This window comes from Etheostoma spectabile, chromosome 15, assembly GCF_008692095.1.
Source record: "Etheostoma spectabile isolate EspeVRDwgs_2016 chromosome 15, UIUC_Espe_1.0, whole genome shotgun sequence".
Lineage (NCBI taxonomy): Eukaryota > Metazoa > Chordata > Actinopteri > Perciformes > Percidae > Etheostoma > Etheostoma spectabile.
In genome coordinates this window covers 34,651,331-34,667,645 of record NC_045747.1, presented here as the reverse complement: position 1 = coordinate 34,667,645, position 16,315 = coordinate 34,651,331, and the positions used below count along the sequence as shown (strand labels likewise).

At 42.2% G+C, this 16,315-nt stretch overlaps 1 long non-coding RNA gene across 1 annotated transcript; it reads left to right on the top strand.

Moving 5' to 3' along the window:
* The first annotated feature begins 521 nt into the window (after nt 1-521).
* On the top strand, nt 522-14,944 carry LOC116703150 (uncharacterized). Its single transcript, XR_004335356.1, has 3 exons — nt 522-533; nt 4,975-4,976; nt 14,800-14,944. It is a non-coding gene; the product is annotated as an uncharacterized LOC116703150 (long non-coding RNA).
* The last annotated feature ends 1,371 nt before the right edge of the window (nt 14,945-16,315 follow it).

The window sequence follows — 16,315 nt, the reverse complement described above, 5'->3', positions numbered from 1 at the left end:
GCTCTGTGCAACGAACTTTCCTCCAATGCCCAAAGTACATCAACAGAGGATCTCGTCGCAACCAAAATCTAATGGCTCGCAAGGATGGAAAAAAAAATCCCTGTCTTTGGAATATTGCTCACGGTCATAAAGCCTAATGACAAGTTGACCATACTCTACTTGCCTGTCGCCCAGATTGGATCAGTCAAACCGACTGAAAGTTGGATGGTTCAACACAGAACCTTACCAACCGGCTTTCTTTAGGCCACTTCATGGGACCATGAAATGGATTTTCTATGTCTCAGCGAAACGTGGCAGCAGAGCAATGGTATTCTTCTCATTTAACCAAGCAGTCCCACATGGATTTCTTAATAGCTGTAAACCCTGCTCATCCGTTGGGGAGTGGTCTCGCACTGCTCTATTGCTGAGAATGTGAAACTGACACCACTCTCTGTGCCTGATCACACTCTTTTGAACTGGTGGCTGTTAAACTCAGAGACCACACACAACATTACTGCAGTTTTTGTACAGACCACCCAAAACCATAAAATAGTGTGATTCTGACTTTCCACGTTCTTAGTGTTTTGAATGCAATGTCTCCTCATAATCTGATGGGGGGATTTATATACATATGGACACTGTTTAAGGCTGATCTCATTTCTCTGTCTTACCCCTACCCCTTACCCCTTACCCTTCCCCTCGTTTTTGCGCGTCACAAGGGACCTATTGGTGTCCCAATTGTTAAGGGAGGGGATAAATGAGGGCTGTATAGCCACTAGAAACGAGTGTGGAAGCGACCTCACTGTAACACACAAGCAACAATGGCTGCTGCATGACCAGAAGAGACACATAAATGTAAGTACTTTCGGCTTAATAATTGATTTAAAAGTTACGACAGTCTTGTTTTTGTGGTCTATACGTCCTGTTACATATACTTGCAAACCATGTTCCCACTGAAACTTTTTAACAAAGCGCTAGCTTGCAATCCTAACGCTATCGCTAACGCTAAGTTGATTTGCACAAACAGTCCCGCATTCTCTGCCTGAATGGACTTTACATCGCCATAGATGGTTTGTTTGTTTGATAGGGACACTGATGAAATGTGAGGCCAACAGGCTCCAGACTGGTCTGGAATACGTTTTTGCCTGTTATGTTTGATTTATCGGCAATAAAGACAGATTTTATTAACAAAATGTTTTTCCTGAACATCAATGACATCACCCAACGGTGATGAACTAAAACAGATATACCACACCTGGTATACAGGGTGTATATGTATGTGTCATGATACATGTGTATACACATAGTATGCAAACAGAACTAAGTACTACACAGTAAGAACATCTGCCTCTGCACCCCAAAGTGACACAAAACTATAAAATATATAAATTATAAATGCATATGCCCTCTTTGTCAAAACCACACAATCAACAGACAGAGACGGCATCTTGGAAGTTGTGATCACTAGCATGGTGATGAACCAAGTGTGGCCATTTCATAGAGGTATGTTTTCACCCCTTACCCTTGGTTTCAAGGGCCAAGGGGTAGGGTAAGGGCAGGGTGGGGGTAAGATGGAGAAATGGGATTCAGCCTAATGCATTCACAAAAGACTTTGGAGGTGCTAGACTCATTTCACATCACACAATATATTAACTTTACAACACAAAAAAGGACATATTTTAGATCGTCTTGCTCTAGTACAAGTTTAGATAATACAGTACTGTTGAACTACCCATCTCGAATACAAACTGTACTGTTTGACACCCATCTGCCATCTGTCATAAAAGTCCAAGATTCAACAGAGGAACTTTTCAGGGTTTCAGAGTGCTCGTGTATTTAAATGCCAGAATATTGATCAAAAGAAATGATACAACATGATTATGAAGTGCACAGACATTTCTACTTGAACATTTTTCAATATTGTGAAACATACAGTATAGTTTGACAAAAAAAACATTAAGATGGTTGTGTATCAAATAGTGAAAACCCACAGAGAATTATCAGTGATTCGCAGTTGTTTTATCAGGTTTACAGCTCATTGTTTTACTGCCCCTTAACTTTATTGTTCAAATGCAAGTAGCCAAACAATCTATAATTACTTAACTACAAGAGGTAGAGAGCTAGGGCAATGTGGATACCGGGTTTTAGTTTTCCAAGACAAAATCCATCTTCTCCGCTTTATTCCAGACCTTAATACCTTTAGGTTCTTTGCCAGTTTTCAAATAATAGGCTTGTTTAAAATCCCTTCATATATCCTACTTTCTATCCCACATTACTGACGGAACAGTGGATACCTTGGTGGGTACAGGGCCCCTACATTCATCTAAATCAGGGATGACAACATCACGCAAAGGGCCAATCAGGCCCACTGTATGACTTAGCAAAGTGTGGAAACTAAATTAAAAACTAATTTGAATTCCAATTAACAACTTAAATCTCAGAGAATATCAGTATTTTTGTGTAAATTTTTTAGAATATTACACCTCTTGCTGGGTCCGTAACATAATTTTTTTCCTACAATTTCCTTAGATGCTGTCGCAGCAGAAGCAACTTGCGTTTGCCAACATCAAGCTGAGACAAGAAATTCTGTGGCAGATCAATATGATCTTTCCGGAGTGGTTTTATGGCCCGTTCCACTTGAGATCTATTAGGTATGTGGCCAGAACAAAAATCTGTTGACCCCCTACTGAAATGGTTTGAGAACTATAATCAGTAGGATAGATCTTTTTTTTTTACTACAAATCAGTTTATTTTCATTTCGAAAAGGGAACTCACATTGTGGATGACAACGACAGACGGGCAACATGCCTTAAATAGAGCCATTAATTAAAATCATAGCAAAATAAAAGAGCAAAAATTTGAAAAACAGTTCACATTCAGTTACACAGACAGTTAGGGTGCCACGATTATGGCCAAAATGATAATCACAATATTTGATCATATTGAGATCCAGATTAATATCACGATATTTGTTGTTTAACCAAAATCAAAATTGTATTGTCACATAGGCTATTTATGATACTTTCACATCCATATTGGTGCAACATCTTTTTATGTTGAGTGTGTATGTTGTACATACTTACATCATACATCAGCTGTACACATGTAAATTAAAATTATCTGACATAATATATTAGAGTAATTATATTTAAAAATATATCTCTGAGAAAACCCACACAAATAACTGATTAAAGAGCTAGGAGAGACGGAGTGCGATGGATATATGCTACTCACAGAGGACGGCTGACTCATTATGAATGGTCAGCACAGGTCAAATGGGGGCAGCAGAGTACACACGGTATGAATGTCTGTATCGTCACTGCGCTGCATTTTATATGAACTATGATACTCTGGCCATGGGTCACATCTCTGGCCCAGGTCCAGCAGGTCTCAGTCCTCACATGCTTAGTACTTACCAACTGAGTTAGTGCTTCAATACTTCTTTCTCTGTTTTGGCAGTAGCCGCATAGTAGAGTTACCAGCTAAAACACTGTAAAAATACAGTGTTTGCCTCTCATGCTTAACCATATACAGCTGTGTAATAACAATGAAACTGTAGACAAATGTCGAAAGTGGGACCGCGCTGTGCCTCTGTTCTCCCATGTTGCTCCGGGAGCCAGTGATTAAGTGACTGAGGGCGGTGAAGAGAGTAAGAGAGTAGAGGCGAGAACAAAACACAAACACAGACACAGACACGGCTTGTACAGAAGAAATGGGTCATGTACGCAAAATTATTTAATTAAGTATACTAATTAACTAACAACTAACTAATAACAACAACTACTAACTAGCTGGGGGACATAGCTAGTGTTCTTACCACTTTGGTAGAACCACAGTAGCAAAAACAGTTAGCTAGTTGAGTTATCATTACCTAGCTACTGCTCATGTGCGATACCCAACACAAGTTATTATAGAAGTGAGATGTCCCCTCTGTAGCTAAAAACAGAGACCCAACACCAGGGGAAAAGAGGACTGCAGAATGTGCAGTACACAAAAAATATGTTTTTTTGGAAAATGAAACCATGTAAACCTATCGGTACAACCTCAAAAACAATCATGAACCTGAAAATGATATATGGGCGCTTTAAAACTCTGCCCCTTTGGCTGGCTACTTTCAGACAGATGTTTATAAACTTTACAGAAATCTGATTTAAAGTGTTGTGAGCTTAAAGGTCTTTAGGCTGCAACATTATTACATAATTGACCAAAAGTCAATTTTGGTCTGTAGAGTCTCTCACGCCAGGACCCTGTGAACCTCGGGCAGAAATTTCAGGCAGATAGACTCTAAAGTACACTAAAGTTAAAACAACTTCTTTGTCATCAATAAATGCTCAAAACGTCATGCCAACAGTTTGACGGAAATGTTTGTCAATGTCTTTTATCGAGCAATAATGTATATCTTTCCCAACATGATATTCCCGTAGACGTGTATAGTTTCCAACTGGGAACCCAGAAATTCCAACTTCCATGTAAATGAAAACAACAACAACATAGTCCTGCCCCTCGCCTGCTTCATGGCAATACCGAAAGTCGGAAGAAAGCGTCAGACGTCCTATTTGATAGACGTGTCGTAAAAGGAAAGTGTCTGTGCAGTGTTAAGGTAGTAAATATGTGGAAAGTTTATTACAGGAAAACTCCCACGAGAAAAAAAGTCAAAACAAAGTGAAAATAAAAACTACTGAAAAATGCAATTAACCTATATAAATACTTAGAAAATAGGTACTTGTAGCACGGCAGGGAAGGGTGATCTACAGACACTGCACCCCTCTCCTCTTGCTTCTTTCATAGTCAGATTTACCAACCTTATAGAATGGCTCAAGTCTGCCTTGACCAGTTCAATTATGCTGTATAGTTTTAGACTGTTGGGGGGACTTCCTTCCTTGACCACACTGAGCTCCTCTCCCTTTCTTGTTTACATCCATGTCCCTGAAATGCTTGTATAAACTTTGCTCTGGGGCGCTTATTCCTGGAGCCCTTGTGTTTTTTGTCACCCAGCAGTTTTCTGTTACGCTCTGCAGTGCCCTGCTGTGCCCTGCTATGTGCCGCTACGTCTTGCTACACCAGCAGTTCCTGTACACCATGAAACTGTTGTGGCTTGGGGTTTGGTTTTGGGGTGTTTCGTGGCCTCCTTGTGTTTGTGTGGTGTTTCTCCCCGAGAACGGTGGGTTGGGCCTGGCTTGGTGTTCCCTGTGTGTCTGCTTGTTCCGGTTCCTGTTGTTATTTGAAGTCTGTTTTGTGTCTCGTCTGCCTCTAGATTTACTTCCTGTGTCTTTACCGCTCTTGTGTGATTACACTGATGTTTTTCCACTGATTCCCTGCCCTCTTGTCACCCTCTCGTTACCTCGTGTATATAATGGTTTTGCTCCCAGTTGTCCTCTTTGTTAGACTCTTTCGTCCCCGACGGCCTCTACGTTCTTGCCTGGAGTTACCAATTTGTCCTCGTGAGTCTTCCCTGTGTAGCCTCCATCTGTATCACTTCCCCTGTGCGTTTTTGTATTTTGTCTTCCCCTGTGCCTGTTTTGGACTTGTGGATTTCGTTATTTGCTCCGTGTCTTTGCTGAACTCTTTCAATAAAGCCTTTTGAAGCTCCCTCCTGCCGCCGTCTACTCTGTTTTTGGGTCCTCCTTCCGACCCACCAGAACAATGCAACTATTACAACTACTATTTCGTAGGACATATTTACAATATCTGTGGTGACTTTATGTCCACTGTTATATAAAAAATAATAGTCACAATTGTTGTTTAAAAAAAAAAAAAACTCGCTTAAAATCCAATTATGTGTCCAAATCCAAACTGGACTTGGGCAATTATTGGAGCCAAACTGGCTGAAAAAAAAAAAAAAAAAAAAAGTCCTCAGACATATCTGTGACTAGCAGGCAGTTGGGACCTCAGGGACTGGGAAGCGGCGGCAGCCTCCACAGCCCGTATGTAACTGATTTCTCTCAGACTGGAAGGCGGGCAGGGGGAGAGACTAGTTTTCTTCCTGTCTCTGCCCACCCCCCACTCGCTATAACATTTAGCCTCAACCTCGGAAAACCAGGAGCCTTGCAGCAACGAGCGATGGAAAAGGAGGTGGGGGGGGGGGTTAGGAGGGACGTCAAAAGAGGTCATGTCTGGCTTGGTTTAATAACTACATGTATAATTTTTACATTGACTTCTTTGGTTTTACATTCAATTCAGAATAGTAATTCTTTCTTTAGTTTTTAGGATGTTAATGAAATCTGACAGTTGGCAAATGCAAAACTGATACTTGCATTTCTTAAGCATTATTTCACTATTAGATTAAGTAAGTATTGTGTCATTGTTGCACAACTTAAAAAAATTTAAAAATTTAAAAAATTGCCTTCCAAGAAAACAAGTCTAAGGAAAGGACTCATGCGAATTAATACATCTTTGGAAGGAATTAAAACATAAAACCACCAGCTACCAAAATTATAACTGGGTTATTGGCTCTTGTAAACAGGGTGCTTGTGGGTAATTTTAAGTATAGTGGCCTGGCCTCTGCGCTCCTGGGAATATTTATATAGTCATGCTGTTTACACCAGTTGTGTTAATAGAGAGTTCTCCTTATCTCTGCATCTCTGCAAATGTTCCATATGAAAATCACATGCATTTTTGAATGAATCATTGACCCACATTGGAAGGTTTAGACAAAAGACAAATGGCAAAGAGCCATACTGCGTTTAAAAATATCATGTCTCCCCCAGTTGAGAATATTATCCTACAAAAATAAACGTGGAGTGACACGGTCGTGTGAAACATGAAATTCTGCGTGATGCACACTGCAAGGCAGAAGCATTTTACTGTTATCGCGTTGCGTAGACCATTTTAGGCGAACACTGAAAACATTCTAAGTGGAGGGAAATTATCACACTCTACCCAACCAAATGCACGTGCTCTGTTGTTTGTCCTGGTACCTACCTTAGCCCAGGGTGTGTTGAACGCCTCTCTGTGCCTGAATGAGTCATAGAATCACGTCTGATGGTCCATCAAAAAAAACAAAGAGTTGTCTCATCCTGGATAAAAATTTAAAACATTAACACATTTCTTCTCCTAACCATAACTTAAACTAGCCACACACTCACAATGAATACGTAAGTGCGCATGCGCCAAGTGCATGCAGCCTGTTGCAGTTGTCTCGTCTTTCGTCTTCTTACTTTTACTTTTAACAGTCTTCATGTTTCTATTTAACACTTTTTGTTAGTGTCTGTAATTCTTAGACTCTAAGTCACTAACTTAACTACCCTCTCTCAATCATGCGAGGTTGAGAGAGTTTTGGATAGTCACGGCACCGTTGCGCAGCAACTTCATGACCGCTGTTTACACCGGGACCAGCTGATTGCGCTGAAGCCAAACAAGGCGCCCGCTTGGCGCCCCGGCCCCAAGACATCCCCAGGAAATCTGGAGGAGGACACGTCGAGGATGCAGAGGTGGAATGAAACGGCAAGGGAAGAGAGGGGTCCAGGCACGGAGACTTAGGCGAGGAGATTTAAGCCGTGTCTCCCTCTCTATCATGGGCAATGGAGGTCACTGGCTAATAAGATGGACGAGCTAACAGCGTTAGTCCGGAGTCAGCGGGAGAGTATAGCGAGTGTAGGTCTAATGTGCTTCACGAGACTTGTGCTACACTCGGAGTTCCCAACCACAACGTCTCCATCAACGGCTTTCAGACTGTTCGGGCCGACAGGGACTGCACCGAGAGCGGTAAGCGTAAAGGCGGGGGCTTGCCGTTCTAGTTAACAACAGATGGTGAATCTGGTTCACATTACGATTAACAGCGTATCGTACCCGGAATTGAACTGCCGCTGTGGACTCCGGCCTATTATCTGCCACGGGAAATCTCACATGCCATCGCCGTTGCTGTTTACATTCGCCCTCTGCCAACCCAACGTCGGCGTGTAACGTCACCCACACCGCCATTGCTGAACTCCAGACTCAACACCCGAGTGCCCTCATAGTGATCTCGGGTGACTTCAACCATGTCACCATGACCACCACACTAACTAACTTCACCCAGTATGTGAGCTGCCATACTAGAGAGGAGAGGACCCTGGACCTGCTGTATGCTAATGTCAGGGACGCATACAGCCCCCTCTAAGCAGATCCGACCACAACCTGGTTCAAATCAACCCCTGCTATGTGCCTCTGGTGAAAAGGCAACCTGTGACCTCAGGGACAGTGAGGAGATGGTCGGGGGAGGCCTATGAGACACTTCAGGGATGTTTTGAGGTGACAGACTGGGATGCACTCTGTGAGCCACATGGAGAGGACATAGATGGGTTGACTGAGTGTATCTCAGATTACATAAACTTCTGTGTGGACTGCACTGTCCCAGCAAAGACTGTTTCAGTGTACCCAAACAACAACCATGGGTAACAAAGGACATCAAGAACATCCTGAATGCTAAGAGGGGCTTTCAGAGCTGGGAATAGGAGGAGGGAGTAGGGCCATTCGAGGGACTGAAGGTGAAGATCAGGGAGGCTAAGGAGAATACAGGAGGAAGATGGAGCGTAAACTCCAGCAGAACAGCATGAGGAGGTCCGGAGCGCGTATGAGGACCATCACTGGCTTCAGACCGAATGGCAGCAGAGAGTTGATGGCAACTTGGACAGGCCAATGAACTCAATCTGTTCTTTAACGATTGAGCTCCTGCTCCTGCCCATCCCCCCATGACAACTGCTGTCTCACCTCCAACCCCACTACTTCCCCTCCCCCTACAGTCCCTGGCCCTCCTCCTGGAGATCCCTACTCCCCCTCCTCTAGCACACAGGTTAGGCTGAATCCCTTCTTCCCCTTACCCCTACCCCTTAACCCCTTCCCTACTTTTGCGCGTTCACGCGGCACTAGTGCTGTCCCATATATTACACCGAGGGGGAAGGGATAGAACAAGGGCTGTATAGCCCTTGAAACGAGTGTGGATGCGACTCACTTGAAAACACACAGGCATCAAGGCTGCCGTCGACCAGAGAGACTCATGAATGTAAGTACTTTCGCTTAAATATTGATTAAAAAGTTACGACAGTTTGTTTTGTGGTCTATGCAGTCCTGTACATGTATACTTGCAACCATGTTCCTAATGAAATTTTTAAAAATCGCTAGCTTGCAATGCTAACGCTAACGCTAATCGCTAACGCTAACGTGAACAGTCCCACTATTTCTGCCTTGAATGGACTGTATACATCGCATAGATTGTATAGCTATTGTTGGAATTTAAAATGTTTATATGGCTTAAACATTGGGGTGATTGCATTATACATTCAATCAAAAGGTAAAAGCATTTATTCAGCATAAGAGACATGTTAGTCATGCGTTTGTGTCATAAGTATATAGTTTGTTGTTGTTGTTGTTACATTAAGAGTTTTGCAATATTCTGTTATAATATAAAGATGTTCTGTTACATTTTGTTATAATCCAGTCTCTACACATGTGTCAGAAGTTGAATTGATGATGTTCTTCTTTATGGCCCACTGATCTTTTGCTTTGCCAGTCCTGAACTGAGGGTCATAAACTTTAAGTCACATTCCAATTTCCAATTCCAATAGGCACACACACACACCACTGTGGCCAAGAGACCCCACCCTTTCTGAATAAGACCAGGGGGTCCAGGAGCAGAGAGTCAGACAAATTTTGGGTTGAGCCGTGTTAGGTTGACTCTGTATTTGTCTCTAGGATATCCTATGTAATAAAATGGATTCACACATCCACATCTGAGATTTTGACTACTAATTGAATGAACCCTGAGAATGGAGCAGGATTTAGCCCCAACACTATATATATATTAATATTAACCGTCTACGATACATCGCTACGTGCTTCACATATACCGCCCTGTATCACACAGGAGGACACAGCAGCTGGTCCAGTTTGGGGCTGAAACGCAGACGTTTCCTAAATCCTGTGTTCCTGTTGTACCCATTCATTATTGCATTGGTACTGTATTATTGTAATCATTTGTAATTAATTCCGTTCATTGTTCATGCATTGTATATTGTGTTGGTTTTGATAATGGGACACTGAGAAATATATGGGGGGGGTTACTGGCCAAAGGTTCAGACTGGTCTGGAATCAGAACAGCTGTAGTTAATGGTTGTTTATTGTGGTCTTGTTTGTATTTTTTAGTTTACACATTTGAAGCCTTTTATGTGTGTGACATGTTAGTTATGGTTCTAATAGTTGACAATGGTCTGTAACATAATTTTATGTAACGTTTTTGCCTGTTATGTTCAATTTATCACCAATTGAGACAGATTTTTGTCAACAAAATGTTTTTGTGAACATCAATGACATTCAAAACGGTGATAACTGAAACAGATATACACACCATGTATACATGGTGTATATGTATGGATACACCATGTATACAGGGTGTATATGTATGTATACACCCTGTATACAGGGTGTATATGTGTGTATACATGATACATGTGTATACACATATGTATTGCAAACAGACCTAAATACTACACAGATAAGAACATCTGCCTCTGCATCACCAAAGTAAACCTAAAATATATAAATATTTAAATCCATATGACACTGTTGTCCAAACCCACACAATCAACAGACAGAGACGGCATCTTGGAGGTTTGTGATCAATACTGCATTGTGATGTCACCAAGTGGTGTCCCATTTCATAGGGGTATGTTTTCACCCCTACCACTTACCCCTTGGTTTCAAGGGCCAAGGGGTAGGGGTAAGGGCCAAGGGGTAGGGGTAAGATGGAGAAATGGGATTCAGCCTAACACCTCTCTCCAGCCTGACTCCCCCTCCCCCTACCCCACCTGTGACCTCTGTGTGCCTCACTGTTGACCAGGTGAGAAGACAGCTGACTAGACTCCACTCTAATAAGGCTGCAGGCCCTGATGGTATCCATCCTGGGGTGCTCAAAGCCTGTGCCTCCCAGCTATGTGGAGTCTTTCACCATGTCTTCAACCTGAGCCTTAGTCTCCAAAGGGTCCCCATGCTGTGGAAGACATCTTGCCTTGTTCCTGTGCCAAAGACGCCACGTCCCAGTGACTCCAAGGACTTCAGACCCGTGGCACTGACCTCCCACATTATGAAGACCCTGGAGAGACTGGTTCTGGAACAGCTGCGGCCCATGGTCAGACCTCTCCTGGACCCCCTCCAGTTCGCCTACCAGCGAACCAGTTGGGAGTTGAGGACGCCATCATCTTCCTGCTCAAACCGCATCTACGCCCACCTGGAAGGCCGGCGAGCACAGTGAGGGTCATGTTTTTTTGACTTTCCAGTTCTTTCAACACTATCGGCCGGCCCTGCTGGGTGAGAAGCTGACGGCGATGCAGATGGATCCCCCCCTTGTGTCCTGGACTGTTGTACCTGACTGGCAGACCACAGATTGCGTGCCCTGCAACACTGTGTGTCAGACAGCGTGGTCAAAACACAGGGGCCCCGAGGGGATGTCCTTCTCCTTCCTCTTCACATCTACACCACAGACTTCAACTACCACACGAGTCTTGCCATTTCAGAAGTTTTCTGATGACTCTGCTGTGTTGGATGTATCAGCGAGGGGACGAGGCTGAGTACAGAGCTGTGGTGGGGGACTTTGTCACATGGAGTGAGCTGAACCATCTCCAGCTCAACGTGACAAAGACCAAGGAGCTGGTGGTGGATCTAAGGAGAGGCAAGGCAGCAGTGAGCCCTGTTTCTATCCAGGGGGTCAGTGTAGACATTGTGGAGGACTACAAATACCTGGGAGTGCACTTAGACAATAAACTGGACTGGGCCAAGACACTCAAGCTCTACAGAAGGGCCAAAGCCGTCTCTATTTTCTGAGGAGCTGAGGTCCTTCAACATCTGCAGGACAATGTGAGAGTTTTAGAGTCTGTGGTGGCCAGTGCTATCCTCTTTGCTGTTGCATGCTGGGGCAGCAGGCTGAGGGTCGGACGCCAACACTCAACAAAACTGATTCGCAAGGCCAGTGACGTCGTGGGGTGGATCTGGACTCTCTGTTGGTGGTGTCAGAGAGGAGGACGCTGTCCAAAACATGCCATCTTGGACAATGTCTCACACCCACTCCAGGCTTGCTGCTCAAAACAGGAGACTTTCAGTGATAGACTCATTCTCCAAAATGCACCACAGAGCGCCACAGGAAGTCATTCCTGCCTGTGGCCATCAAACTTTATAATCACTCCCCCTAAGTGTCCCGACACACAGAACTTAGAGAGGTTAAACTGGACATTATTACTGTTTTGTGCAATAACACTGGCTTGTAATGTATGCTACTCAACTGCTACTATTATTATTATTATTATTTCTTTTCACCATTACACCTTAATTATGTTATTTATGTAATACTGTATCATAATATACCTTTAACTATGTAAATATCCACACTCATTATATTTCTTTATTTCTTTATTTATATTTCTTATATTTCTAATATCTGAGCAATTGTAACACAGAGTTTCCCTTGGGGATCAATAAAGTATTTCTGATTCTGATTCTGATGAAAGGACTCCTGGTATTACGTGTAACTCAATACATCAAAGATTGCACATACCACACCTCATTATGTAGGAGCAGCAATAGACTGTGTACCACATTTCATATTTCATGCTGTCCTAGAACACATGCATGATTCATATCAACTGTCCAAGAGCATTTCAAGCATACTTTGGCACACTTTGGCACTGACAGACTTAACGTTAAAGTAGATATGTTACAGCAAAGGAATGTGAACAGTGGCCACATCTATAAGTACACATTACGTTAAATACATAGCAGTCTATATACTGCTTATATCTTGGCACAAAGCCCTATCACTGTTTCTTCACAATTCCTCTTGAATAACATATCTTACGCGAGCAAACAGAAATTGGCAGATTTGTGGTTTGCGGTTCAATTAATCATTGGGAAAACTTTTCCTTACACAATAGGTAGCTCTAGCTCATCATAGTATAGCAGAAAACAAGCTACAAGTTGGTTTTCCCCTGAAAGAACCGTCTAAATAAAATGCATCCCTGTAAGCGTTCTGCTTTCAGCCGAGGGTCCAGGGACCAGCTACAAAGTGCAAAACCAAAAGTGTTTACAGAGATAAATTTCAACTGCTTCACTGTTTGAATGATTGTATTAAATGAATATAATTGAATGTAATTCTTCCAAATTCACTCCACAAATCTATGGTCTCCTTATCAACATACTACAATTGTCAATTATGGAAAAGATGGCTCAGCCTATATATACTATATTTTGTATTGGAGGAAAAAAGTATATAGCTTCACTCTTATTAAGCCTAGCTCTTCCAAAACCCCTCCACACATATAGGACCTCCCTATCAACATATTACACCATCTTATTATGGAAAAGCTGACTCGGCAACCTGTTAAGGAACATCGTTCCTAGGGATGTAAGAATAACTGGTTTAACAGTAAATCACGGAAGACATGTTGATGGTAACAATTACCCTTTTCATTTAAAATATCCTCATTATCGCGATGGATTAAAATGGTGGGAGAACCCTGTGTTTCATCCTTCCCGCCTTCATCCTGAAGTCGATACGAAGGTGCACTGCATAGCCTACAATGTGTTTCTTTTCTTAAAGTTGGAATCATGTCAGAAGGAGGAGATGACAGCACTCAGGACATATATCAGGCTTGTAAAAAAGCCCATAGTTACGACAGTAACACTTGCTCTTCCTCCTAAGATGATTGACAAATCGGTGACGAGAGTCATCGCTTTGATCTCGTGCCAAGCACTCACGCTCAGACAGGAGAAGGGGACAGAATGTAGCAGCTGGACGATAGACTTTTTTATTTTCCTTTTTTCGACTTGATGTTATGTAGCTACGTGGCCCATAACGTAAGTTAAAACTGTTCTGTAGCTTGCTTAACTGTCATGGGGCTTACTACCTCGTTATCTATGTAAACGTTAACTACGTTTAATCATATTTCAATAAGTGTTCTGCTACAATGTGGATACATTTAGTCCTTGTTACAACATGACATTTATTTGGAGAGAGAAAGAGAGAGATTATCGTTTGATAATATTGCTGTTGCTGTGTCTTATTGCATATAGCTAAAAGATTGTTTATTACATGTGTGGCCACGTGTTGATATTCAGGTTACGATAGAACAATTTGCTAGCAATGTGCAATCGCCTGTAAACAGACTAGGCAATGGAGCCACATGCTTAGCTGTTAAAGGTGTACTACACTGTTTGCTCCATTATGTATATGTGTGCTGTAATACATGTGACTTATTCTCAGTTTGTGTTACTGATTTATTTAATATTCAAGACTGTGACTGAATTTGATTGACTTTGATTTGAAAACGAATTAGAATTGAAATCTTGACACCCTTAGTTAGCATTGAGGTTTCAATGAAGAGAAGGGAGAGAATTGTAGCACTTGGGACCACTTTAAAACTTATTTTAAACAGTTTGTTTAAATCTCACAGAAGAAAGTAGAAGCGATTGTGATGTAGTCGGTTCGTAAAATTAAAAGAGAATAAAAGTCATTAAAAAAAATCTAAATTATTTAGAAATTAAATCATGAACAGGGTGAACCAAGATCGCAATGTTAAATTGATTAATCGTGCAGGCGTAACTAGCAGGTGTAGTATGTTTTTGGAAGCACTAGGCTCAATAAGAGTGAAGCTATAGAATTCTTTTCCCAACAAAACTATGTTATAAATAGGCTGAGCCAGCTTTTCCATACCTAGCAGGTGTAGTATGATGATAGGGAGACACTGGATGTGTGGAGGGATTTCGGAAGTACTAGGCTCAATAAGAATGAAGCTTCATAAGTCTTTCCCAATAAAATACATTATAAATAGGCTAAACCTTCTTTTCTATAATTAACAGTTGTAGTATGTTGATAGGGAGACCCTAGATGTGTTGAGTAAATTTGGAAGCGTTACATTCAAAACAGTGAAGCAGTTGAAATTTATCTTTGTATCCATTTTCGGTTTTGCACTTTGTAGACGGTCCCCGGACGCTCGACTGCAAGCAGAACCAAGAGTATATGGCTGCAGCCTGCAGCATCCCATCTCGTCCGTCCCGTCTCATCCCGTCCCCGTCTCATACTGAGGTGTGTTCACAACGGTAAATCCATAGGGTCAAAATGCGAATCGCGACCATTTTCAGATGGTGGTCTGTTGACAGAAATGTCAGACTATCGTCTGGAACTAAAATAAACCTGCGTCCACTATCAGCTTAATGAATAAATAACTTTAATATTTGGTTTTAAACGTTTCGTTAAAAAAAAACACCAAGAGAGATCGATTAGGAGAGACTTGCAGTACAGGGTCAGGTCGGACTCGAACTAGGGACCGCTGCATCGAGGATGTCTAACTCTAATTATGGGCAACCGCTCTACACATGCTATCTGGTACTTGAAAAAGAAAAGAAAACATAAATATTTAAATTATTTTTATTAATTTGTGTGATTGCCGTTACTGTTAAATTAAAAAACAAAAAAATATTGAAGTATTTATCATATGCATATTGCCGTTACTGTTTAGGTGAACGGCAATTTTAAACTAACATATACATAAGATAATGCAGACTATCCATACTGATGAATAAAAACACTTAAAATACGTGGTGTCTATAAAAAAAATGCAGATGATAGGCAAACTAAAAAAATCCTTCTATAGCTGCAACTTTGATTTAAGTTAGGTTGGTTTTAATTCTTTCCCCCTTCATACAATCACAACACAAAATACGATAGAACCACGCTGTGGAAGAAAACACAACACCGCATTCTGCCCTGGGTCCCAAGACCCGACCGCATCTCTATTCTGCCCGGGTCCAGAGGACCCGACAGCATTCTGCCCCGGGTCCAGAGACCCGACAGCATTCTGCCCCGGGTCCCAGAGACCGACCGCATTCTGCCCCGGGTCCCAGAGCCCCGACAGCTTCTGCCCCGCGGATACCCAGAGACCGACAGACGAGGCAGCGACTGAGCCTAGAGCTACAGTCGCAATGCTCTCGCCATGTCTGATAAGCAGTTATTTGCAGCAATGTCCAAGTGAAGTGTGAAAAACAATATAGAATATACAATTAAAAGTCTTGGAAAGAGTGTAACACATGTTATTTTCAGTCTCTTGTTGTTTGTGTGTGCAGATCGTGGATTGTTATCCCTCTCAGGAGATCCTGCGGTTAGTCGCAATCGGCTGCGGTCGCTGAGGCAGGTTCATCAGATGTAGCCACGTTGTATGAACAACACAAGCATAACATTCAGAATATAGCAAACTATGTATGGCAAACTGGTTACTTTAAACAGTTTTTTACGTTTTTCAAATTGATTGCAACAATGTGGTCACGAATTTACCCGTGACTCCATCTGGAAAATTATTCGCGATATCGTAATTTTGAC